Genomic DNA, 24,242 nt, shown 5'->3' with positions numbered 1-24,242 from the left:
CCCCAGTATGCAGCCAGGAGCAGTGAGGAATTGAGTGGCTTATACCCGGGTATCCCCACCCCACCCCACAATTTTAAAAGTGTGGCTTATATTCAGGTGCAGCTTATCTTTGGGCCAATACGGCAAGGCAAATCTGAGGCAAGAAACAAGATGGTCCCTCTTAAATGAACCTTAACGGAACACCCTGGGGGGAGGGGCTGATTCCAGAGCAGAACACACAAGCCCCACTCACCAGATACCAGACATTCTACTGATCAAACGAGGCCCCAATGTTTTTCTTACACTGTACCCCCAGCCTACCTGAGCAAAGTTCAGTGGTCAGGAAACACAGTCCAGGGACAATCCAAGTAAGCAAAGTCTGAAGTACAGCAGTCAGGAAGCACAAACCCATAGTCGTCCTGGAGCGAGCCAGTGTGGTGTAGTGGTTAAGAGCGGTGGACTCGTAATCTGGGGAACCAGGTTCGCGTCCCCGCTCCTCCACATGCAGCTGCTGGGTGACCTTGGGCCAGTCACACTTCTCTGAAGTCTCTCAGTCCCACTCACCTCACAGAGTGTTTGTTGTGGGGGAGGAAAGGAAAGGAGAATGTTAGCCACTTTGAGACTCCTTAGGGTAGTGATAAAGCGAGATATCAAATCCAAACTCTTCTCTTCTCCTAAGCTGAGGTCCAGCAACATGGGCAGTTGAGCAGACACGGCACCTTTACTCAGCTTCTTTTTTTATACCAGTAATAATAATAACAACAATAATAAACCCCAGCCACTCTGGGTGGCTTCCAACAAATTAAAACACAATATGGCATCAAACATTACAAACTTCCCTGAACAGGGTTGCCTTCAGATGAATGTTGATTGCAGCATCCGGGTTTGATGAGGCATGTGACCCTCACCTGTTCTGAGCCTACTCCAGCTGAGGACTCTCACACCTCCTCCCCAAGCTGACAAGCCTCACCTGGGCTGTGGGTCCTTCCTGCCTCAGCCTCCCAGAGTGCACCTCCCACTGCTCCCTACGCCTTGTTTGTGGAGACAGGGGCCTCTCTGGCTCTGAGGAGGGGTCCTGCTCTTCTGGGCCCCATCCCCTCACCACCCTCTATCATCCCATGTGTACTTTCCACAACCCCAACCTCTCCTTTCCCATCCCCATCTTCCCCTGGTGGGTCCCAGTTGTGACTGCACCATTCACTAGGACAGTGTTTCCCAACCTTGGGCCTCCAGATGTTTTTGGCCTACAACTCCCATCATCCCTAGCTAGCAAGACCAGTGGTCAGGGATGATGGGAATTGTAGTTCAAAAACAGCTGGAGGCACAAGGTTGGGAAACACTGCACTAGGATCCTCTTCCTCCTTTCTGTTGTCCTTCCAGTTCATGATAGTAGATCAGGCCAATGGCCCCTCTAGTCCAGCTTCCTGTTCTCACAGTGGCCAACCAGCTGTCCCAATGGGAAGCCTGTAAGCAGGACCTGAGCACAACAGCCACTGTTCCCTCTTGTGATTATCAGCAGCTGGTATTGAGAAGCATTACTGCCTCCAACTGTGGAAGCCAGTGTTTCCCAGACTTGGGTCTCCAGCTGTTTTGGGACTACATTTCCCATCATCCCTGACCACTGGTCCTGTTAGCTAGGGATCATGGGAATTGTAGTCTCCAGCTGGAGACCCAAGTTTGGCCAACACTGGTGGAAGCAAAGCAGAGCCATCATGGTTAGTAGCCACAGGTAGATTTCTCCTCTAAGAACTTGTCCAACCTTCTTTTAAAGCCATGCAAGTTGGTGGCCATCACTCCCTCCTGTGGGAGTGAGTTCCATAGTTTAACTATGTGCTGCATGAAGAAGTCCTTTCTTCTATCTAACCTGAATCTTCCAATATTCAGCTTCATTGGAGTTCTAGTGTTATGAGAGAGGGAGGAGAACTTTTCTCTATTTACTTTCTCCAGTTACTTGTTCACTCCCCCACCAAACTTCAACATTTAATCAGTTAATCAGTAAGATAATTTCATTAAAACACTTTTAACCAACTAACCCACACCCTCAATTAATCAGGCAGCAGATTCTTTTTAAAATGGTTTTAAGTAAGACTGCAGGTGACACGCCTTGTCATAAAAGGCTGTCCTTTTCTCTCTTATGAAAGGTTGTGACACAGACATGCATCATCTGAAAGCACAAAAGGGGACGCCTCTTGCTTCAGTACTACTGTTTTGCCCATATGCAAATTTATGCAAATTTAAATGGTTGATTAATTGGCAAGTCAGATCTCTTTTAATTAGGTGGCAGAACTACAAAAAGAGGATTACTGGGTGGGGTGGAGTGGTGAGTAACAAGCAGTGGGAAATTCACAAGGTAAGCCTTTTATAGATTGTGGAAGAAGTACAGGAGAGGTGGAGCATGAGAAGTGAGCCAAGTCCTACTCAAAGGGGGCAGGATCCGTGTCAAAATGGAGCCAGACACTTTGAGTAGGAGGACATTGCATTATGATTTATTCCCTTGCCCAATTAAAGTCCCTAAACGGCAAATGAAGAGAGGCCTTTAAGGAGCCAGGTCCTTCTGAGATGAGTCCACACCCTCCAACACTTCATAGAATCAAATAGGAGTGATTTTGTGTGTGTGCACTTTGAAGATCACAGGAAGCACCACTGTCCTCCTGAGCACAAGGACACACCACCCTCCACTATTCTGCTTCGTCAGATATGGAAGGGGGAGAAATTTGATTCATTTTGCAGCTCCATGTGAGCCTCCCTACTCTGTACTCCCCAAAATAAACAGGAAATGGCATGCAGGTAATCACTGAAAATATTTGCACATCTCCCAGTTTTGAGATGCAGGTGTCCAACTCAAAAAAAATGTGCCCATCCCTAGGAACAGATCAAGCTGCAATTCTGACCATGCCTACTCAGAAATAAGTCCCAGTGGATTCAGGAAAGTGGGATTAGAATTGCAGCCCTTCCTGAAGAAATACTTGCATTTTCTCCTCTTCCTCATTACCTCCTAATGCTACACTTCACCTTCAAAGCAGAAGTCCAAAGGAAACGAAATCAATAAAAAGGATTTAGCCAGAGCGCAGAGAACATTTCTGAAAAATAGTCAAGAGGACGCAGTACTGGCAGGAAAACAGGAATGAGATTGCAATGAAGGGAGGGGGGGTTTCTTTTTTCACACTCAAACGTTACTGTTTGGGACACAGAATCCATAAATTGAGCCAGTCTAAGCAGGCACATCACTGTGCACCTAAGATCATGGGAAGAGTTCATCAGAATCAGGACCAAAGTTTGCCCACTCAAGCATCCAGATTTCAAGTGCAACCAGCCAGAGGCTTCAAGGAAACCCAAAAAGAAGGTTACTGAGACAACTCACTCCCTTGTTGTGTGACCTTCAGCATATATCCTTCCTTTTAGGATACAAATCCTCCTTCTGACCCATTTTAAGTCCCCCCCTCCTCAAAATCAATATGGTGGAATAGAACAATTGGGAGGATGAAGACTAGCATAATAATTACATAAGGAAAATAGTATCATAAGTGCATCAAATCGCATAAATAGTTTACAAGTTACTTTGAGAATAAATCCAGAGAGGGAGGGAGAAAGGGAGTGGTTCAACTTTAACTTGAATAAATCCTTTTAAAGCAGCTTACAAGTCACGTAGAGACATATGAATAAAAGAGACATGAGTAAAATCACAATAATGATATTCAGCTTCAACAAATCACAGGGCAGTTGATGTTGTGTGTCTGGAGTCTAGCTAGAGCCAGCTTTCCAACTGGAGGTCATCCTACACACAATTCATGCTCTGGGCTCTTTGGGCTACAAATGCAAATGTTCGATTTCCACTAGCAGGATGTTTTAACCAAAGAAGCCTAAAAGCCAGCCTTGCCCTTCTCTCCTTCCCCCATATACTAAGCAAACTTTTTCACTTAGTAAATGCTTCTGTTTTTTTTTCTGGGGGAAGTTTAGAGTGAAAGACAGGAGTCTGTTGCTAAGGATTCTGGGTCCAGAACATCTCCACGGCTCTATTAATGTTGTCTAACCAAGTACGTTACACCTGAGTAGCCCTGTCATTTTCCAATAATACAGACAGAGACAAGCCAATAAATCATCCACATCCTCCAATCAGGAGCCGCCCCGTTCCAACAAAAGATAAGGACTAAACAACAGCTGACATTTTAAAAGGTTGATATATTAATGCGGAATTGCAAGAGCTCATCTTTCAGAAGAGGACACTGAGGTTCTGCTGGTGGCTGGGGCACCAACTCCCCGTGTGACCTTCCTTAGTCTTTTTTCATTCTACCAAAGCTTGCCTGGGCCCCTATCTGCATTACACATTTAAAGCAGTAGCTTAGAATCACAGAGTTGGAAGGGACGCTGAGGAATATGCCGCTGTCCCATATGAAGATTGAACCTGCAACGCTGGTGTTATCAACACCATGCTCTAACCAACTGAGCTATCCAGGCTGCCTGCCACTTCCTGGTACCACCCCACCACCACCACGCAAATTCTAAGAACTGTAGCATGTTAAGGTTTCTTTGAGCTGTTAGCCTGTTCTCCTTCCAGAGCTAAAGTGATCATTAAACCACTCTGAGAACTCTGGGAAGGGGATAGAGGTGTTCTACCAATACAGGGTGCCACTGAAATTTGAGAGCCCAACATCTAACACTGTTCCTGGGATTCTTCAGGGGCAGCCATGCCTGCTTAAAATGGTATGATGCTGCTTTAAATGTGTAGTGCAGATGAGGCCTTAGTTGCTGACTGATTTACCAACGGGAGTTGTGCTGAATAGTCTCCAATTTGACTTCAGCCTGAAACTAATGATATTGAATGGAATGGGAGTTTCTACTCTCCAAAAATGCCAACATTCCCCCCGATTCTCTTTGCTACCACCTGGCTAACCCAATCTACTTATCCTTGCCCCTTTTGTGGCTTGTTCTCAGCGAGAGATTTCTCCATGGTATGGATTTTACTACCACTTCATGCACTTGGGAAGGGCCCTTACATATTTAAACACTGCCTGCCCCCCCCCATAAAACTCTATGTATTAGAAAACTGGCATGCCAGACTTCTCGCCTTCTCTCTGACATACTAGTTTTCTGTGTGCAGGGGTGCTGTTTGTCCATAGAAAGGGGGCAAATGTGCAGAACACCAACAGCTAGTTGAGTTTAAGGCGGGGGGAAAGTTCACTGTTCGATTCTGTTGGTTGCATAAAGTGGATGGATGGATAGATCCTTGGGAACTGAGGCAGAATGCTACCCATCCATATGTGCTGTATACCAAAATATGAGTACCAATTGGCCTTCTGAATTTGGACCAATGACCTTCTGGATACAGACACAACATAGCTTTGCAATGAAAGCCACACTTTCCTGTTGTAGAATTATCCCAGGGAGAGTCCAGATGAGTGGCCAATATGAGATGGGTCTCAGGAGTTGGTTTTTTCATGTCCAGTCTTCTGGAAACCCAGGATCCCATACAGAGGATTTCTTTTTTAAAAAAGGCCCTGCAGTTTTAAAATCGAGATTTCAAATGAGTAGCAAAGCAAACCCACTGAGCCAGGGCAGAGAAGCTCTCAATGTAGCTGCATTGGGATGGAGGAGGCTTGTGTCTCCTTATCAATCAAGCAGGAGAGTCAAAAGACATGTTTGCACATCACCAGCAGAGTCATTATCATTGTTAGAGGTCATAGGAAGGGGAGGTGCAGCGGTGAGTGGCTGAGAGCTTAATAAACTTGGGGAACAAGGAGAGAAGAAGCCCTTGTTTATCAGGATGCAAGAGGGAAGGATGTTTCTGGAGAGGAAGGGAGGGCAGCCATCAATTGTCTTGAGCAGAACATATCTCTCTCTCTCTCTCTCTCTCTCTCTCTCTCTCTCTGTGTGTGTGTGTGTGTGTGTGTGTGTGTGGATTCTGCATGTCTGGTTTCTGTTGATTAATCTGACTGGCTCTTTGCTCAGGGAGCCTCAGCCCTACATAAGATTCCCTTCAATTTTGAGAAAGTGGAAAATTTCCACTTAGCTCTAATGAAGAAGGGGCTGAGTACTGCTTTAGAGGGAACTTAAACTTTTAATTATTTATTTTTAAAACTCTTTGCTGGTGTGCCATTTCATATGTGCTGCACATGTGTAGGTGTGTGGTGGACAGAATTCAGCCATATCTGTCAAGTATTTAATCTGACCTCAAGTGGGAGCAGGTTCACATAGTGAAGTAAACTGCCATGGCATTCACACATGTGTGTGTCTTCTCTGAGAAGGGCTAGCACTGGATTCAACCCATTGTCTGTAGTTTGGGGGTCCTCCTGGATCCACCCAGCTGCATCTTTACCTGCCCCATCCCTAAAATCATGTATTATAATAAGTTTAGGTAGCGATGGGGGATTTGGTTCAGTTCTCATTTATTGGCAAACTTATCTAAGTCACACTTGCTGAAACAACACGTGACCCGAAATGCAGCCATCCTTTGAAATTCACCCTTATAAGAATTTTGCTAGGGAGTTCCACAACTAACTAATGCATATGAAAACACATATATATGGGGAAAGTGTGCATAAAAATGCATATTTTAGTGAAAATAAGATATAGAATTGTATTATAATAGGGGAAATTGATTTGTCTAAATGTGTAAGCCAAACTGAATACAAAAATAAGTGCTGGGGAGAAATTCACACTATAATACTGATGAATTTTCATGAGGACTTTAAAAAATTATATTGCAGACTGATGTGGAAATTTAGAGATTGGGAAAAGGAGAAACAGAGAGAGAGAGAGAGCGCACATTTGAGCCCATCTCTTCTGTCAAAAAGGCTTCCAGAGCAGTTTGCATATGATCAAAAACAATATATTTCCTATCCACATGCTTACAATCTAAAAAACGCAACACACAAGGGGAAAGGGACCAGGAGGGTAGAGGAAAACCAAAACCAAAACTCAGGCACCAATTTCTACACAGCTGTTCTTATGACCATCTGGCACAGTTCAGGGGCATGAGGTGCCTCTTCCCCATTGCTGGAATGGCTGCTCCAGATGACAGTGGAGGGATTTGGCCTGCTTGATTCTCCAGTCCTTGGTTATAGGGTGGGTTGGCGCAATGGAGGTGGCTTGGCCAAAACATGTGAGGAGGCCTGCCTGATCCCTCCCCCCACCCCCACTCACCCCATTCTAAGGTGATGTCTACTGCAACCAGTGCTGTATTTATGTATAAGCTAAACAAGCTATAGTTTAGGACCCCACTCTGTTGGGGGCCCCCAAAAAAAAATTAAAGGGGGGGAGCTGGATGTACATTTCCAAAATATAAGATAAAAAACAAATAGAATAAAACCTACATACAGCAACAGTGTTTTGTGTTGTGCAGGTCCACAAATTACCATATAGCATATATTCAACACAAAAGACAGCGACAATTTGTTGTTGACAAAGGACAGCTGGACATATAAAGGGCCCCATTACCTTCAGTAGCTTAGGGCCTCATGAAACCTAAATCCAGCCCTAACTGCAATGCAGGCACATGCAGCAAAGGACATGTACTTCTTAGGTCATAACACTTTTTCTTTTACTCCTCTGCAAATTTATGCAAATTTAATCACTTATGTAAGGACTCAAACTCTTCGGATTAATCAGGTAAGATTCCTTTGACTGAGTGATCTCTCTAGTTGAGAAGCATCTGACAAATGACAAAGGGAGAAGGTGGGTGGGAAGAGACTTGATGCAACCAGGACTTGATGCTCCCCAGGACCCCCCAGGCATTCCTAGTCCTAGACCTTTCTCCTCCTAGAAATCCAGCTCTTGGCATGAGCTCCTGGTCTGCCTCCCCTCCCTTCTCTCCCCCCCCCCTTTCTTGGAGCTCTTTGATCTGCTTTTAGTTGCTGCCGATTCTGCTGCCACATTTGCTTTAGCCTTCAGAATAAATGTCCAATTTGGGGCTTCCGCAGGGCTCATAAATCTCTGGGCTCTCGTTAATTTCAGCCGACGTCTCAGCCATCCGGGTACTTTGGCGACAGGCCTGCCAGAGCTCTCCACTCCCACAGTGACTTCCTCCCCAATTCCCAGCTCATTTTAAGGCCATTTTTAAAAGCTGTACTTTCCTCTCTCTATAGCCATGACAGATGTGGGCATGTCTCTTTTGACAACCCTGAAAAGCCCCAACTCATAATTTCTCACTCTCTCAATCGGTTTGAGGTCATTTGTCAGATCTGGGCTGAAAGCAAAAAATAACAAGAAAAAAGAGTTGAGATGTTGAGAAACTGGAAATCTTTGGGAGCCGTTGTGCAATTAGGCAAGGGATCCCAGCCCTCAGGCATGGCAAAGCAGGGGTTGGGAGCCCAGGAATTGTTGGACTCCAACTCCCATCAGCCTCAACCTGCTTGGCCAGTGGTCAGGGATGATGGAAACTGAAGCCATCACCTTGCTAAAGCTAAGGAGGACTCAGTCTAATGAGTTCCTGGATAGGTGTTAGCCTGGGTACCACACATAAGTCACCTTAGGTTCCATGATAGAAGAGAGGAAGAATATACATTTGAGGAAATAAACATGGACATGCACCCCTTCTTTGTTGGCTTTTATTGAACATTCTTGCTGATACATTTGCACAAAACTTGCACAGAGCTTCTCTGGCATCAGCTGTTTATTGAGCAATCATCCTGAAATGTTTGCACAGAGATTATAGGACATTGCAAGGTAGTGGTCATTTATCCCATTCTTTCAGCGCAATTTTCCACCACTTTTTCTTATCAGACTTTCTGCAGCCAGAAAAGGGACAGAATAATTGCACTAGAAAGGGCAACCAAATTTTGTGCAAACAAACAGGCCACCAAGGAGCTTCCTTGGCAGATCCCTGAAAGCCCTTTTTTGTTGTTGTTGCTTCAGTATGTTTTGGGGTGATCTTATGGTGTGGTATTTTAATTATCGTTTTATTTATTTCTATTGTTTTAGCTTTACTCAACGTTTGCTGTTTTATTGTTTTTGTTAGCTCATAAGTTTATTCTTTTATTTTATTTTTCCTGACTGCTTTGTAAGCCACCTTAGGAGGGTTAGACACAGTGGCGTAGCGTGGGGGGGGTGCAGGGGGGGCCAGCCGCACCAGGCGCAACATCTGGGGATTAGGGTTAGGGGGCGCAAATCCACGGGTTAGGGGGCGCAAATTACTTGCCTTGCCCCGGGTGCTGAAAACCCACGCTACGCCACTGGTTAGACATCTTTGTGGAGGAGAGGTCTATCAATGGCTACTAGCCAAAGTGACTGTGCTCTGTTCTCCCTACTTTCTCTGATCTAGAACCAACTGCCCCATCAGACTTTAGTAGAGGAAGAGACAGGACTATAGCATTCTAGGGTTGCCATATGTCCTCTTCTTCTATCCTCTTTTCCATGGGTATGCAAAATGAGAGTTGTCATAGCGATCCATAGTTAAAAGTAGAAGTTGGCAATTGTGTCCTCTTTTTTTTTTTGTTCTTCAAAATATGGCAACCCTAGCATTGGCTAAGCTGTGAGAGACCAGCCACTTTGGACTCCCCCCTGCCCAAAACTATTTCCATTCAAGTGGCTTATTCCAATAACTCTGTAACTATGATCTGGTGCCTGAGTTTGCCTTTTCCCTCCTCCCTCCTGATCCCTTTTCCTTTAGTGTTGTATCATTTAGCCTGCAGATGGGCAGTCTTTTGCAGTGGAAAAGCAGAGTAAAAAGAAAGGAACAAGCAAAACAGTACCAAGAGGTGCTTCACAGCAGTGGATACCCTTTTGTTCTAAGAAAGAATTTTTGGTGGCAGTGGGGAAGGTGATGCCAGCCCCGAGGAACAGCACCACGGTTTTCAGGCAGGTCTCCTTTCTTCTCCTCCTACTCCCTCTCTGCAAAATGACGGAAATCTCCCCCCACTGTCAGCTTTACTACCTGTAAAGAAGGCAGTGAAAGGTGGGCATTTTGGCACAACCTTACAAAACACACACACACAATAATAATAATGTATTTTCAGAGGAGACTCTGCCTTCCCAGAGAAATTGAAAAGAAATGTCTATATTTCACTTGAGCTGAAGCACCCTTCTTTCTTGCAACTTGAAAGGAAGTTGCTCTACTTCCCCATCAGGCAGGAACTGGTGTCTGAAAAAGGAGGGGAACGTCTTTTCCTTTGGGGTGACTATTGGGGAAAAGGTTACAGAACAGGAAGGAAAGCCAAGTGGGGGGAGTTCAGGATCTTTCCTGCTTTTCAGCATCTGTCTGGAAATAATAATCATGTATAATTCTTGCAGTTTAAAATGAGAGGTGCAGCCAGTCTAGAGCAGGGATGGGAGAGCCATTTGATGCAGTTCCCATTCAAAAACAAATCTATCCAATACACATTTTCCAAAGTAATATATGAACCAAAATATATCCATCCATTGAAATTTACACGTCCCTGAAGTTTGCAAGGTAGCTCTCAAGCCAAGTAATGTGCACAAAAATGCATATACGAAGGTAAACTGCGCAAAAAGCCTATGCTAGTGAAAAAAATAAAAAATAAAGGGACGCAGTTGGCGCTGTGGTCTAAACCACTGAGCCTTGGGCTTGCTGATCAGAAAGTCAGCGGTTTGAATCCCCACAACGGGGTGAGCTCTCATTACTCGATCCCAGCTTATGCCAACCTAGCAGTTTGAAAGCATGTCACAGTACAAGTAGATAAACAGGTACAGCTGTGGCAGGAAGGTAAACAGCATTTCTGTGCACTGCTCTGGTTTTGCCAGAAGCTGCTTAGTCATGCTGGCCACATGACCTGGAAAAACTGTCTGCGGACAAACCTCAGCTCCCTCGGCCAGTAAAGCAAGATGAGCGCCACAACCCCAGAGTTGTTTGTGACTGGACTTAATGGTCAGGGGTCCTTTACCTTTACCTTTAGCGAAAATAACATACAAAAATGCATTACAGTGGTACCTCGGGTTACATACGCTTCAGGTTACATATGCTTCAGGTTACAGACTCTGCTAACCCATAAATAGTACCTCAGGTTAAGAACTTTTCTTCAGGATGAGAACAGAAATCATGCTCCTGTGGCACGGCAGCAGCAGGAGGCCCCGTTAGCTAAAGTGCTGCTTCAGGTTAAGAACAGTTTCAGGTTAAGAACGGACCTCCAGAACGAATTAAGTACGTAACCAGAAGTGCCACTGTATATGGAGGGAAGTTTATTTGCACAAATGTGTATATTAGGGAAAACTGTGTGCAACAGTAGGAACATTAGGATAAATTTGCAATAAAATATTGATGAATTTCCATCAGAACATGGAAAAGGAAACTGATGTGGAAATATGGAGAACCAAACTTAAGATTGGAAAAATGAGAAACAGAGAGAAACTATAGCTCAGTTGATAAAGCCTGAGACTCTAAATGTCAGGGTCGTGGGTTCAAGCCCCACACTGGGCAAAAGAGATTCCTGCATTGTAGGGGGTTGGACCAGATGACCTTCCTTCCAACTCTATAATTCTATGGTTCTATGAACCAAAGCTGACATATACACCCACTTGTAGTCCAGAGAGGGTATCCTGAGGCAGCAGCACAGAAAGTAGCAGCAGCTTGTGGTATAGCTTGGTCCACAGACTCCAGCTTCTGAAGGACAGCACCCTCAGGCAGCCTTGTGCAGCCGGTGGGGGAGAGGAGCTCCTCCATCCCTTAGAGCCAAGGATGGCTGAACGTTTCCAGGCCAAGAGCTGCACTGACTCCAACCATCTGAGGATCACATGTCAAAACAGGTGTGGTGTGTATGGCACCAGAAAATGCAGTTCTCGGTCAAGTTTGCCTTCCAAAAGACTTCCCCATCAGCTTTTTGACACTTTTTAAACAACAACAACAATAATAATATGTTTTACTATTCATCATTCGTTATTAAATTCACCCCTCTCACCAACCCAGTTCTCCAAAACCCAAACTCCAAAATGACATAGAAAGTCCCTAGTGTTTGCAGCCAGAGGCTGTGGGAAATTGCAAACCTCCATAAACTTTGGCTGCAAATGATAGCTTTCTGCAGCCAGGAGGTGGCTGTTTCTGGCCATCTGAACCCTCTCATTTGCAGAGGTTTAAAGGTAAGTGGCTTGTGAGGATGTGTCCAGGTGGGTATCATTCAAATTGGCTCTGAAAGGAGCCAAGCTGTCGAGCAGATCAGTTTATTTCTGAGTCAATCCAAAACACAAATTGCCTGCCCATCTTTACTCTGCACTGTTCTTGGGCTCAGGAGTCACTTCCTTTGACCTTAGCTTCCCTCATATACACAGGACAGAACTGGCCAGTTCCAAGTACATTCAAGAGAAGACGATACATTGGAAGTGGGACAGTCAAAAGGTTCAGCTGTGGCAGAGCATTGCATCCTGTCCCCATTATTTGCAGTCTTTCACTGAGGTAGGGGAAACAATTTTTGTCCAATCCTATGGTGGATGAGGCCAGAGGCAAAAGCAGGTGGAGAGTTTGTGTGACTCTTACCTGTGCACACAAGCCTACATTCCAGCTGCACAAAATGAGAAGTTTCTACACTTTTATGCAAACAAATATATACTGCAAGAAGCAGGGTCTAGGCAGCAGTGGCCCCAGAGTCATGGAACTGCCTCCTTTTGAAACTAAGCAATTGTTCTCCTTTGTTTTTGTTTCGTTTTGTTGGAAGGGTTGCAAAACTTCCTGTTCCTACCTGCACGATGCCCATAATAAGAAAGCATGAAAGGCTCAGTTTAAGATTCTGTTCAGACGGCATGTATGATTCATATAATTATAGAGTTGGAAGGGATCCCAAGAGTCCTCTAATCCAACCCTCTGCCATGCAAGAATCTCAGTTAAAGCATCCATGACATTCAAAGGAACACAGAAGCCTGCCTTATACCAAGACAGACCACTGGTCTATGTAGCTCAGCTTTGTCAATGCTAACTGGCAGTCACTCTCCATGGTTCCAGCCAGGGGGTTCTCCCAATTCTATCAGGAGATGCTGGGGACTCAACCTGAGACTTTCTGCATGCAACACATGTGCCGCATTGAGCCACACAGCCCTTCATTGAGCCACACAGCCCTTCATTGAGCCACACAGCCCTTCATTGAGCCACACAGCCCTTCCCCGAGGAAGGGGAGGAAAGAATGAATAGGATTGATAAGATAATGAACAAAGAATGAAAAGGATTTATCAAATGAATTGTGTTGGGATGCTGGCATTGTGGTATTTTGGATGAAGGCTTATTTCAGGTGTTGTGGAGTTGCCCCAACGTCCAGAGCTATTCGACACACTAGATTTCTCATATAATTAACCAGATAACAAGGATTAGACTAGGCTTTCAGTGCTTTGACTTTACTCTCAAAGTACATACAGAATGTATCAAACAATGGAAGTGAAAATGTGATTGTCAATCTTTTAATTGGGGCAAGGATTGTCCATGCAAGACACTGGGAAAATCCAACTATTGCATCTTTAAAGAATGGCTACTGAAAGCATTAGGAACTGCATGCATGGTTAACCTAGAAGAAGAAATGGACAAATTATATAAACCAAATCCCCCGGCTGCTCTGCCACATGGCATTCTTTTGTCTTACATTGGAACATTCATTTGCTTCTATGGAGATTAAATATGTCTGTATGTAGGGATTCTTGAACTGGGTGTGTAAATATTATTATTATTATTATTATTATTATTATTATTATTAGACTCTGGTGCAGTGGTAGAGCGACTGCATTGCATGCAGAAGGCATCTCCAGGTATTATTATTGTGGTTATCATTATTATTACTGAATTATTAATTGCCTTCTAAACAGGGCCAGCCCATCCATGAGGCAAGGTGAGGCAACTGCCTCAGGTGGCAGGATTCACTGGGGCACCAGATCCCAATGTCGATCTTTCTTCCCCCTTGTTCCTGATGTAAAACTTTCCCCTTCTTCCGTGGCAGAGAAAGGGTCCATTTTGGGATCCACCTAAGGGGACAAAATGTCTTGAGCTGGCTCTGCTTGTAAACAACCATCTTAATCCCCACTCAGCCATGAAGCCCCCTGGGTAACCTTGGGTTGGTCACCACCTTTCAGCCTACCCTAACTCACAGGGTTATTGTGGGGAATAAATGAGGAGCGGGGGAGAATCATGTACACCCCCCTGGAGCTCCTTGGAGAGAAAAAGGGGGATAAAAATGCAATGAATAGGTAAAACAAATATACAGTGGTACCTCGGGTTAAGAACTTAATTCGTTCTGGAGGTCCGTTCTTAACCTGAAAATGTTCTTAACCTGAGGTACAACTTTAGCTAATGGGGCCTCCCACTGTCGCCTGACTGCCAGAGCATAATTTCTGTTCTCATCCTGAAGCAAAGTTCTTAACCCAAGGTAATATTTCTGGGTTAGCAGAGTCTGCAACCCGAAGTGTTTGTAATCCGAGGTACCACTGTAAACAACAGTAGGAAGATGAGAAACTGAGAGAAGCTGAAACTGATAGGTTTGTCTATTACTAATCATATCTGCTCTCCCCATTGATTTCAGGCACCTACCTTCCCACTCCCTGCCCCTCCCCATTTCATTTCAAGAAGTACTCTCCCCCAACTCAATTGCTGCTCCCATTTGGTAGATATAAACATACCAACAACAGCCATCCGCTTGTGAGCCAAGGAAAGCTGCTGTGTCGGAAACCCTTCAATTTTCTCTCTCCCCTCTTATCTCTCTCTGGGCAGAAGAGAGGCCTCTGACAATGGAAGAGAGCACTTCTACTCTTCAACAAAACATTTGAGAAAGGGATTGAGGATGGCGTGGCGAGGGGGGGCCAGCGAGGATGTGAGGAAAGAGAGAAGCTTTCCTTCACAAAAATAAATGTATTGACCTGGAGATAGACAAGCGAAGCTCGGCTCCTTCCACGCTACTGTCTCCGTTTCCCGGACTTGGCAGAGGATGTCTGATGAATCAGACATTCAAACATCAAATAAATAGAATTTGCCTCTTTGGGTGATTATGACAACTCTGCAAAGCAATAACACTTTGTCAAAGCACACACACACACATGCCGATTCAGAATCACAGAGCACTGGCCCTCAGTTTTCTCGCCCCAGCAGCCTGAGACGGAATCAAGGGATTTAAAACAAAATATGGAATAAATGACCTTTCCTCACCCATCCCCCGCCACCTCACCAGTTTAGCTTTTGCCTTTTTAAATTCCCTGGGCCATATCCTCAGCTGGCGTCACCCAGCATTGATCTGCTGACTCTTGCGGAAGAGTGGCATGGAGTAAAGCTTTGGCCAACAGAATCAATATGCAGTAGGGGGGCTTATCTCCTTCCCACATCCCTATCTCTCATTTTCAGCAGGTGCAGAGGGCATTCACGCATTGCAGTCCCAGGGAACACTCTGCACTGCTCCCTCAAAGCCCTTTTCTGCCTGCTGCTCAAATCTCTGTGGACTATTGTTCCTACCCGCCCCTTCGCTTTTAATTGACTTTGTATTGGCTTTACCATAAAAATAATATAACCTTATTACTGAGTGAGACAGGCCATAGAAAGCATTCTCGGGAACATCCATTGCTTCTTTTTTACTGCCAAGTGTCACCTCAGAGAGGGGTGGCCTAATGGGAAAGCTGAACAGCCAGAGCCAGCCCTACGGTTAGACAAAGGGAGGCAGTGGCCTCAGGCAGCAGATCCTGGGGAATAGGTGGGGAGACACTGGAGGACACAATTGTTTGTGCCACATATGGGTTGCCCTGTGTCCCCTAAGGTAAACTGCTGTCCTTGGTGTGGTGGACGGTTCTGCTCAGATTCAACTGCCACTCTGGCTGGCATTTGTATGTGGCACCCTTTACCTCAGGCAAACTGGCCCTATACGCAGCCATGACCCAGCAATCCAGAAATATTGGTAATTTGAGGGTTGGGTGGGCATGAGAGGCTGTGTGTGTGGTCTATCTGACAGAGTGATGCTGTTGGGTTTGGAATCAGGAGATGGCTCACCTCTTAGTTCATCCTTGGAATCACATCCTCTCTGTTTCAATACCCCAATTATAAACAGGGAATAGTTTGGGTTACGGAAACCCAACCTCTACAGAATGTTGCTAGGCTTGTTTCTGAAAGCTCTTTCAGGTACCTTCAGATAGTTTGCTTGGCCAGGAACCCCCAAACTTAGATAAAATACAGTGGCTAGATAGGCATTCTGTTGTGCTGCAATTCTTTTAGTTCCTCCCAAAATTCATAGCCCAGGCAGGAATTGGCTATGTCGAAATTATCTGAACATGCTGATGGGAGTTGTAGTCCAAAACCCATGGATGACACTCTACAAAGTTTTCTGCATCTGACTTCCCTGCAGGTCTCAGCAATGAGGCAGCCACTTCTGCTCTTGCTGTTTCTTGGACTCCCTTGGCTGCACCCGATTCAATCTGGGTCCCATTCCCAGCAAATTTGGGGAGAGGGAGGGCAGGCAATTAGTAAACGAATCATTGAGCTTTAGCAGCTCAGAGCTGTCACATGGAGATGGTGATAGGCAGCATTATCATTGCTCTGTGGGGCACCTGGGACCAAGAAGGCTTGAGGAGAGACAGAGGAAGAAAGAGAGGGGATAAATATATAAAAGTGAGGGAGATAGCAGTGAACAAGATAAGTGTTTTTGTTTCTCAATGGGAGGCTGGCACAGAGACAGATTCTAAACCATAAAGACAACAATGAAGTGTACTGTAGAGCAGCTTGGAATGCTCTCTTTTAATTAGCTGCCGGTACAAAGAAAACCACTTTCCTCCTCTGCTTCTGGTTATATGAATATCATATAGCTGCTCCATCAGTAATAGTCAGCAGCAAGTGTTTTTGAATGTACTCTGTGGCGAGGAAACTTCGGGTTTCCCCAGCATGGACTAGAATGCTGTGCCACCAGTGTCACAATTGTCCCCAGAGTTTAAATTTGCAGACTGCAATCAGCCATGTCCACATTGCAAAGCCCAAGCGTTGCATCCCAGCAAGTCCTGCAGCACTGCAAAGGATCCTGGGTAGCCTCTTCCTGAATTAGGCTCCGCAGCCAATTCAGTTTGAGAGCTGCATTCCATTCAGGGCTAAATGTTTTTGGATAGATGTAGCTAAGTGGTAGGTAATCCTCCCTCATCTTATCTCCTCAATATGGCCAAATTCTCTGAGGGCTGGAGGTGACTCGCAAGACAGCGCTCATCTCTCCTGGCAAATCAACTGCCGCTCTTGCTCTCAGAAACCTAGGGGCATTGTCAATATTCTCTATCCAGGAAGGGCCCGTCGTCTTGACTGGGCTGCTGGTAACAAATAAAGGCAAACAAGAGCCCATTGTGAAGAGAGGAAGATCAAGAATGTGTGACCCAAATTTATTCTTACTTCCTCTTCCCAGGAAGCCCCTCCAGCAAGGTCAGGACTGAGGTCAGTGGTGGGATCTTCTAGCCCACCAGGACTCCATCGTTGACCTGTGAGGTCATTTCAGGTGAGCCACGCCTACCTGTGTGACACCTGACACCACACATGTTGCCAGGTGCAGGGCAGGCAAAGATGGGGCTTGGCTGAAAGGGGTTTGCATACACAGGTGACCAGCTGCTCAGCATTGCTGCAAAGGCCAGCTCCAAGGGCTTTGCAAGGCTCAACCAACAGCAAGAATCTCTCCTGGGGATTCAGCCAGGGACCTTCTACATGCTCTCCCACTAAGCTATGGCCCTTCCCCAAAGCACATAAATTTATTCATACACATAACCTAAGAGTAATTCTTTTCTATTAATTCAAATGCCCAGGTGACTTACAACTCAATAATCAAGCAGGCCCATGACAGTGAAAACCCCATTTAAACCAGTTCAGTTTACTGAGCAACATCATTTCCAAAGTGTCTGGTTCTAAGTTCTAAGGACGTGGTTTTGAGTTAGCTATGTCCATGAATTTCAGTGGGTCTACTCTGAGTATGACTAACATTGGATACAACCTTTTCTTTTTAAAGAGACTCTGGAGTCATCCTAAATATTTTGGCTGCTGTGGCATCTGATACTGTTTTTTTTTTTACATCATTGTATTTATTCTGAGGGGACGCGGGTGGCGCTGTGGGTAAAACCTCAGCGCCTAGGGCTTGCCGATTGCATGGTCAGCGGTTCGAATCCCCGTGGCGGGGTGAGCTCCCGTCGTTCGGTCCCAGCTCCTGCCCACCTAGCAGTTCGAAAGCACCCCTAAGTGCAAGTAGATAAATAGGTACCGCTTTATAGCGGGAAGGTAAACGGCGTTTCCGTGTGCTGCGCTGGTGCCGGCTCGCCAGAGCAGCTTCGTCACACTGGCCACGTGACCCGGAAGTGTCTCTGGACAGCGCTGCCCCCCGGCCTCTTAAGTGAGATGGGCGCACAACCCTAGAGTCTGTCAAGACTGGCCCGTACGGGCAGGGTTACAATAATAATAATAATAATAATAATAATAATAATAATAATAATAATAGGTTTTATTTATATCCCGCCCTCCCCAGCCAAAGCCGGGCTCAGGGCGGCTAACAACATTAAAACAGTACAACATTATAAAACATTCTAAAAATGAATTAAAATCAAAATTGATGGCAACCATAAACTAAAGTTTTGTAAAGATTGCCAAAGGAGGGAGTCAGGCTGCGCCCTGACCAAAGGCCAGGTGGAACAGCTCTGTCTTGCAGGCCCTGCGGAAAGATGTCAAGTCCTGGAGGGCCCTTGTCTCTTGTGACAGAGCGTTCCACCAGGTTGGAGCCGCAGCCGAAAAAGCCCTGGCTCTAGTTGAGGCCAGCCTAACCTCTCTGTGGCTTGGGACCTTCAAGGTGTTTTTATTTGAAAACCGTAGGTTCCTCTGTGGGGCATACCAGGAGAGGCGGTCCCGTAGGTACGAGGGCCCTAGGCCGTATAGGGCTTTGAAGGTTAAAACCAGCACCTTAAACCTGATCCTGTACTCCACCGGGATCCAGTGCAGCTGGTATAGCACCGGATGAATGTGATCTCTAAGCAAAGACCCCGTAAGGAGTCTCGCTGCAGCATTCTGCACCCGCTGGAGTTTCTGGGTCAGTCTTAAGGGCAGCCCCTTTACATTTTTACCTATTTTATTCTGTGGTTGTAGGTTGTTGGGTTGTTGTTTTTTTACTGTATTTATTGTACATTTCTCTGATCTCCTGAGGAATGAAGATATAAACAATTTTAAATAAATACATTTTCCAAGACTGCTAGTGTCTGGTATTACAACTGGAGCAGGGCAGCTGAGCCTGAGCAGGAGCTTGGGTCTCATATGAAGGCTCTTCTGGGGCTAGGAGCCTAATATTTATTGTAGGCTTGGCCAATCCAGGGGACAGATACTGCCAGCCAATCACAAATGATGATACTGCTCTTTCTACTTTAACCCAAAGGCCCGTTTCTTCACTATCCCCTTTTCTCAAGATTATTTGAGAGAAGTCGTAATTTCACTCCAAAATTCAAGACTCTAGTCTTAAGGCAGGTCTGCTTGGTCTATTTCAGCTGGGACAGCAATTCCCAATGACATCTTTGCATTGGCAATGAATGCAACTGAAAGAGGGGCTAATGCAAATCATCAGCATTAATGATAATAAGAATAGTTATTATTACTATTATAAAAAATACTTGGCGTTGCTGTCAGTGCCTTTTCAGAAGAGGATCTTAGAGTCTTGTAAACATTAATTAATTAGGCAACAAAAGGAAGCTAATGAGGGAGCTTGTTCAGATCAGTTCTTGACTGTTCAGTGTTGTTCCAGTAAGCATCACGGGGAATTTCACTCAGTTTGCTCCATCCTTGATGACTGGCAGCTGAATGTGTGAACCAACTCCACTGAAAAGCACAGGGAATTTCTGTCTGTAGCATTTGACATGTGTTGGCTTTTTCACACATACAAGTGATCACTTAATGCAGCCCTCAAGTGTTAAGCATGCGTGAATGATGGGTCAACCAAGTATTTGCTTGTGTGCAGGAAACAAGGTTGTTTTTCTGCATGTATGAAACTTAACCCTAAATATCTCTGTGAACATGTGCATAGGAAGCATTGGGTGCCTTGTTGAAGGGCTGTGTAGCTCAGTGATAGAGAAGCTGCTTTGCATGTCCTCCCTGGTTCAGTCCCAACATCTCCAGGAAGAATCCAGGTGAAAACTTGATTAGGTAGGTGAATCATGAATGCTACCCTGGACTACAGAGGATAGAACAGGCTTCCTCAACCTCAGCCCTTCAGATGTTTTTGGCCTACAACTCCCATGATCCCTAGCTAGTAGAACCAGTGGTCAGGGATGATGGGAATTGTAGTCTCAAAACATCTGGAGGGCCGAGGTTGAGGACGCCTGGGGTAGAACTATGGCAGCCAATAGGGTGGAGGCAAATTTCCTCTTCTAAAAGTTCCTATGTTGGCATAGCAGAAATACCTGCCAAAATCAGGTAGACACTGCAGATCTTAGCCTGTGTGATACCATTGTTTTTATGGGATGGGAAATATATTTGATTCAGTCCACATTTAAAGGTAAACTCACTTAATTCACCCTTCCTGAAACAATGCAAAAATCATTTGAAATTCTCACTTCTTTGAATTTTGCAATGCTATTCTCAAGTAAGGTCCCCTGTCTCCATCCCCCACTACACATACCGGGGCAAACTATATATGAAAATGGAAACATTTGAGAAAACATGCATAACATACACTGTATTAGGGGAAATATTTAGGCAAAGATATGTGTATTAGCATAAATTCACATCAAAATGCTGTTGAATTTTTATGAGACTGCTTCAGCTTTTCCAGGAACATTTGTGTAAAGCAGTGGGTCCATTTGATTCAGCTTAGATGGGTTTTTGAATGCTCAGAACCACTCTGTACCACTCTGTCCTGCTCCTAGCACAGTGCTGACACTAAATACCCATGGTAGCACTAGTATATCTGTGTGGAGGTCTATATTGGAACTGACAAGTCAGTTGGAGCAAAGAGCACTGATAAGCCAATGTCAGCATGATCCCATTATCTGAGACTGGTATTGGTGGGAGAGACCAAAGACGTGGCATAAATTGCCAGCCTTTACCAGCTTTGTTAATTGCATGAGAGCAGAGTCTGGCACATAAACACCCCGCCAACCATTCATCAGCATTCCCTCCTTGCCACCCCCTAAAGCTTAGAGGCAGATGATAAAGTCTTTCCATTTCGTTGCCGGAGAGCTCTGAGAATCCCCGAAGAAACAGTAAATCCCCCTTTAGCTTGGAACTGATTACACACCTCACTTTTGTAAGAGCGTGATAAAGGCTTTGGCGGAAACCCAGTCAGCAGTATACCTCCCCCTCCCCTCCAATCAAAGCATTGCAGTTCTTGCCAACAGATCCAGAGACCTTAATTCACAACAACAACCCCCCGGCCCTCATGAGGGCTCCAAGAGTTACCCATCCCTGCTCTTTCTGTTTTCTTTGTCCACACTCTCCAAGCCCCTGACCATTATAGTTCCCACCCTGGTCCTTCCCAGGCCCATTTCCTCTATTAATGAGAACCAGAGTTGGGTCTGCCCCAAGTGGACACTTGGGAGGGATCTCCAGTGAATAGAAGCTCTTTGACAGGGGCTCTTATATGTTGCGTCTGTTTGCAAACCCACTTTTGTTTTATGTACATTAAGAGTTTTAAGTGCATACATAAGCAATCAGTGTGAAGGAAGGAAGGAAGGAAGGAAGGAAGGAAGGAAGGAAGGAAGGAAGGAAGGAAGGAAGAAAGAAAGAAAGAAAGAAAGAAAGAAAGAAAGAAAGAAAGAAAGAAAGAAAGAAAGAAAGAAAGAAAGAAAGAAAGACCCTAGAGCCATGAGGAAAGAAAATCCAAGAAACCCAGGTCTGCTGCAAGTAAACACTCTGAGCTGTTTTACAAACATACTTTAATATACCACACCACTGAAATACAAGTCACACCTTAGCTAGGAGTCATATGGCTATTTGCATTTGGTCAGAGAAAGTTGAAGTTTGAGTTTCTTGGAGCTGATGAGGAAGAAGTAGAAATTTGATGGGGCTGCCTGCCCACTTGCCCCTGCTCAGTGTAAATATTTGTAAATTGTGGAAGGGATATTACAAAAAACTTCCATTATACCTCCTCACAAGGAAGATGATTCTGTAAAAGTCCCAGCCACTGGAACTTCCTATCACAAGGAGTTGCTACTATATCTTCATACTTTTCTAGTGATCAGCAGGTACAGGGCTATGTGTGTGCCAGTTTTCACCTTCTTGAAAAATTGGAAGTACTTTAAGCATTTGGGAATATAACTCATGCCCCCTATTCCTAGGGAGAGGTTTACAAATGGCAAATTCTCATTTCATGCTTTGTTAGCAATTAGTGTGTCTTCAACTATACACATAATAAATACAAGCTTTCTAGGGTGCCTAGAAATATAGTATTATTATTTACAAATTTCTTAACCATGGTTCATCGTAAGGTCCCAGGGTGGGTTATAGCAATTTAAAACTCAATATAAAAAACAGTTTAAAACAAATTATTGTCACAGACCGATTATGTATGTTCTGTTAAACATTTTCGAGTAGTAAAAATGTCCCATATTCATAGGAAAATAATTGCTAATGTGTCTCTTTCAGATTAGGATTATATGTGTACAAAATTCAACACCCCCATCTCTTTCTCTCTCTCTCTCTCTCTCTCTCTCTCACTCTCTCACACACACACACACAGAGAGAGAGAGACTTAAACTATTTGTGATATAATTCGAGTTCCCCCACTTTGAGAGAATTGTGTATAAATGTCCATTTTTCATTGCTGCAAGTAATCCAGGTATCTCTTGCATGTGCCATGTAGAACCAGCTACTCGGTCCTCTAGCACATGGCACAGTATCCTGGGAATTTCAGTTCCCCACTTCCCCCATGAGTAAGTGGGGCCCAAGTGCCACCATCTATGCACAGGGGACAGATGCTGCTCTCTTGTTTCTATGATCTACAGCAGTTCCTTTCCCTTCTCTCTTGTGACCTTTATTTTAAAGCAAAGAAAACAACCTGGATAGTTGCAATCTGGAGTACATACATTCTAACGAGGCAGGTAACAGTTGGGATCCATTAAATTTAGATTTGAAAAAGAACAAAAATGAAAAGAATTGTAGCTCGGCACACTATACATTTTCCTTCCTTCCTGCTAGGAGAAAAAGAAAGACTATTTCAAAAATTGCTGTCATGCTCCCAGACTGATCCAGAGATGGAAAGAAAGAGGCAGAATTAAGTGCTTTGGAAAGCTGGCAAGGATTCCTCTGGGAGCTTTTTCTAAAATCTCTTTTCCACCCCTCCCTCCCATCAAATATTAAAAATGAGATTATTGTCGTTCTGCTGACAATTCAGTCTTTCTTTCTTTTTCCCAGCCAGGTGTTCCTGCCTTCATAACATGAATCACTGGCCCCAGGCTTTTGGTGGGCTGTCCTTCTTGGTCAAATGAGGGGCACTTGAGGCTTCATGTCCTGCTCTTAGCCAACTTTGGACCTCTCGTCTGGGTGGGAGCAACAGTAGATCTCCCTGGCAGTGCAACACATGGGGGGTGGGGGCTTGGGATCTGATTCTCTTATGGCAAGAAAATGTTGATGAGCTAAAAATAATTGCTAGGCCACATTGTGTCAGCAGGTTGCATTGTCTCATTGCACACAGAGGCATCTGTTGGCGCGCATGCGTGCAGGCAGGAAGATTTGCAAGTACACTCTGCAAACAATGGCACTAGCTCCCACATCGGCTCCCGTTGCTTAGATACTTAACACACCTTACACATCTGAACTCTTGTGCTTGCTTTGTCTTCCTCTCCAGAGCCAGCTTCGTCAAGAGAGGGGGCTGGGGAAGAGGCCATCGCTACTCCACCCCCTTCATCAGTGGTGGGCAGGGAGCAGCTAAACCGAGTCTGTGTGCCAAAGCTGACATGAGATGACTCATCTAAGCAAGCCAAGCCGCATGTAGGGATGAGATGTTTGATTTGAATTTTTATGAGAATCCACCAAAGTCATGCTTCCCGAAGCAACACATGAACTGAGACGTGGATATATTTCAAGATTCACATTCCTCTGGACTTTGCAATACAGTTGTCCAATCAAAGACCCCATGCCAAACTGCATATACTACGGAGACACTGTGCTAAAAAATTGCATATGCTAGAGAAAATAGCATAAAGCATCCGCTTAGGAAATATCACTGTAAAAATGCATACAAGGCCAAATGACATTCAAATATACATATCTCAGTCCTTCTGGATGCTGACACCAAACAGTTACTGCTGTTGGGCCAGAGCTGTTGCCCAACTCTGCAGCCGCAGTCTCCTGTGTTCTGAGGGATAATGATGTCTTCCAAGTCTGAGGAATCTGGTAAAGCAACGTCTTCTACCTAATAAAGTCTAGTAATAGGAAACAA

At 44.9% G+C, this 24,242-nt stretch overlaps 1 long non-coding RNA gene across 2 annotated transcripts; it reads left to right on the top strand.

Moving 5' to 3' along the window:
- The first annotated feature begins 305 nt into the window (after window positions 1-305).
- LOC309376501 lies at window positions 306-24,242 on the top strand. 2 transcript variants are annotated; one of them, XR_014171221.1, is made up of 3 exons: window positions 306-347; window positions 17,253-17,342; window positions 23,649-24,242. It is a non-coding gene; the product is annotated as an uncharacterized lncRNA (long non-coding RNA). The 2 variants fall into 2 exon arrangements; XR_014171220.1 differs by lacking the exon at window positions 17,253-17,342.

This window comes from Podarcis melisellensis (genome assembly GCF_964234715.1).
Source record: "Podarcis melisellensis genome assembly, chromosome: 8".
Taxonomy (NCBI): domain Eukaryota; kingdom Metazoa; phylum Chordata; class Lepidosauria; order Squamata; family Lacertidae; genus Podarcis; species Podarcis melisellensis.
The sequence above is the reverse complement of the archived record's forward strand: the minus strand, read 5'-3'. Positions and strand labels throughout refer to the sequence as shown.